Source organism: Lactuca sativa, chromosome 5 (genome assembly GCF_002870075.4).
Source record: "Lactuca sativa cultivar Salinas chromosome 5, Lsat_Salinas_v11, whole genome shotgun sequence".
Classification (NCBI taxonomy): domain Eukaryota; kingdom Viridiplantae; phylum Streptophyta; class Magnoliopsida; order Asterales; family Asteraceae; genus Lactuca; species Lactuca sativa.
Genome location: NC_056627.2, coordinates 100,802,662 through 100,805,471, shown reverse-complemented (window position 1 = coordinate 100,805,471; position 2,810 = coordinate 100,802,662). Strand labels below are relative to the sequence as shown.

The 2,810-nt window shown below is 38.6% G+C and overlaps 1 non-coding gene across 1 annotated transcript; it reads left to right on the top strand.

Moving 5' to 3' along the window:
• Nucleotides 1-260: 260 nt before the first annotated feature.
• LOC111888778 (small nucleolar RNA R71) lies at nt 261-367 on the top strand. The gene has a single exon (XR_002849315.2). It is a non-coding gene; the product is annotated as a small nucleolar RNA R71 (small nucleolar RNA).
• Nucleotides 368-2,810: the final 2,443 nt, after the last annotated feature.

Sequence of the window (2,810 nt, the reverse complement as noted above, 5' to 3'; positions counted from 1 at the left end):
GGTCCATTTGTGTTATCCTTCGATCCATATTATTTAGCATGGCCATCACAACTGCTATTTCTTCAGTTTGGGCCCCTCCACCGCCTTTGATTCCATCTTGCCTCGGGTTGTGGTATTCGCGAGAGTGCTTCGCGAATTCTTCAATTAGTTCCTTAAACTCCCTTGGATTTTTCTTTGTCAAAGGTCCTTGAGAATCAAGGAGTTGTCTTGTCATCACGTTGACCCCATCATAGAAGATTGACATCTCTTGCTGCACATTTAGATCATGCTGAGGGCAATTTCTGAGCAAGCCCTTGTACCGCTCCCATGCTTCGTATAGTGACTCGCCCGGCTGTTGCTCAAAGTTGGCTATTGCCTTCTTGAGTTTGGCTATCTTGGATGGCGGGCAAAACTGGTCCAGGAATTGCTCACGCATTTGAGCCCAAGTGGTGATTGTACCCGGTGGGAGTGCTTTTAACCACTCCTTGGCAGCTCCTTTGAAAGTGATGGGAAGCATCCTAAGCAAGACTGTGTTTCTGTTGACATTTGGGACATTGAAGTAATCCGCAATGTCGTTGACTTCATCTAGATGCTTAAAAGCATCCTCATGATCTTTCTCGAAAAATGGGATATCCTTCAGTGCTGTCAATATGTGTCCCTTCAGCTCAAATGTGGCAGTGGCAGGTATTGCGGGTTGGACTAAACCGGGACCCACATTTTCTCGGATCCGCTTTTTGTAAGCTTCCACGAACATTTCTTCAATTGCTGCCATCTCGTTCCTTGGCTCGTTCTCGGGTTCGCTCATGTGTTCTTCAATTTCCGGCTCGGTATCGCTTTCGGACTCGGTTTGGACGGGTGTATGATCCAAATGCTCAAGATTGCTCTTGTGCCTCGCGGATGAACTTGACTCTCCTGTCTTCTTTCCCGACTTCCTAGAAAAAGCTGACTTCAATTCCTGTAAGGGCGTCTTTTTCTTGTGAAGCGCAGACTCGGGATCTTCAAGTGGCGGCACCAAGTGTGTGTTTGAGCTTCTGGTCATGAACTCCTGCAACTTGCTAAACTAAAAACGTAAAACTAAACTAAAATAAGAAAAACTAACTAACAATTAAAAATCTAGTTTTTTTAACTGTCCACGTCGTGGCAGGTATATGGCCACGTCGTGGACTCTGTGACTAACAGAAAAATTTTATTTTGCTGAAAAATTAACTTTTTGTGGTTTTTACCCCATAAGAAGGATTGATTAATTTAATGCACATAAATAAGCTAAAGAAACTAATCCGTTCCTCGGCAACGGCGCCAAAAAAGTTGATGTGCACAAAAGTACTCACTAATTTTAATATTTATAACCTAACAAACTTAACTAACTATGCACTTATAGGAAGTGTACCTAGTCAGATTACAGTATAGCTTGGGTAAGTCGGGTGTCGATCACAGGGAACGGTGTTACTAATTAATTTACTTACTATTAAATTAACCTAATTATTAACAAGTTTAAAAGGGGGTTTATCTGGTTTTACAAGATCAGATGAACTTAAATCAAATTCAATAAAAACACACTCTTGTTTAGTTTGAATCCACTTCTCCCTTATGGCTACCTAATGATTACAGATTATTAAGTTGATTTTTAGTTGTATTAGTAATTTAGTTCTAAATTTACCAATAATTAACTAATTCATGTCAAACCATGTATGTTCACACATAATCAAACACAGAACTAATTATGAATGTAAATATGCTATGTAAGATTTGTTGTATAAACGCCATTATGATCACAATACACGTTCTCTAGCACAGCTAAGCTTTATTTATTCTAATTACTAACTAAGATTGGTCAATCCTAGCTCTAACAATTCAATGTTCACTAAATCATTAGGTAAACAAGTTCATGCAGTTTAATGGTCACTAAACTACACAGAACATGCAATCAAGCAATTAGATAAACAAATAATAGCATGCTAGGTTATACAAATCAAACACAAGCAATTTTTTACCAACTAAACTTAATCCATAAACATTGAACTATTCAAAAGGTTGAAGCTTCATCTATCTAAACAAGAGTAGCTAGATTCAGCTGCTCATTATAGCAACTAAACCAACACAACTAAAAGTAATAAAAGACATGTTCTAATTTAACCAAGATATAAACTTCTATTCTTTTTGGTGTTGAAAACCTTCTTCCGGAACCCTTCTTTCGCTCTGAATCGTCTCCTGGAATTCTTTTCTTCAACTAAAAGCTTCTTACTTTCGTAATAATTAGGAGAACTTAAATAATCTCCAAAAACTCGCGCCACGTCGTGGCCAGCTTTGCCACGTCGTGGGCTTCAAGCTATCCGTATCTTTCAAGGAATCCTCCGCGTAGCGATGTTTATCTTCTGAAAACCCCATGCCACGTCGTGGCCGACTTCGCCACGTCGTGAATTCAGTATTTATCATGGATTTATTCTTTTCTTGTCTTCCAAGCCTCCCATGTTCCACATATTGTCACTTTTGGTCCCTTTCTTCGAAAATCCTTTTAATTGACTGAAAATAACAATTTAAAGTCATAAGTACCATTATTCTAAACATATTATCAATTTATTAATAAAAATGTACTTAAATTTTGCCTAAAAATAAGTATAAATATGGCAATATCATTCCCTAAATACCACATATCATACATGTCAAACGATCCATACATGTCATACATAACCGAGATCCATACATAAGATTCATATATCATGATCAATAAAGGTGCTATGTGCCATCCATAGTCTTGCCATTATGCCACGAGCATCCTCGTCGTCTTTCTTGCCCAGCCGGGGGCCACAAACTTAGGTCTTACAGACAAGTGC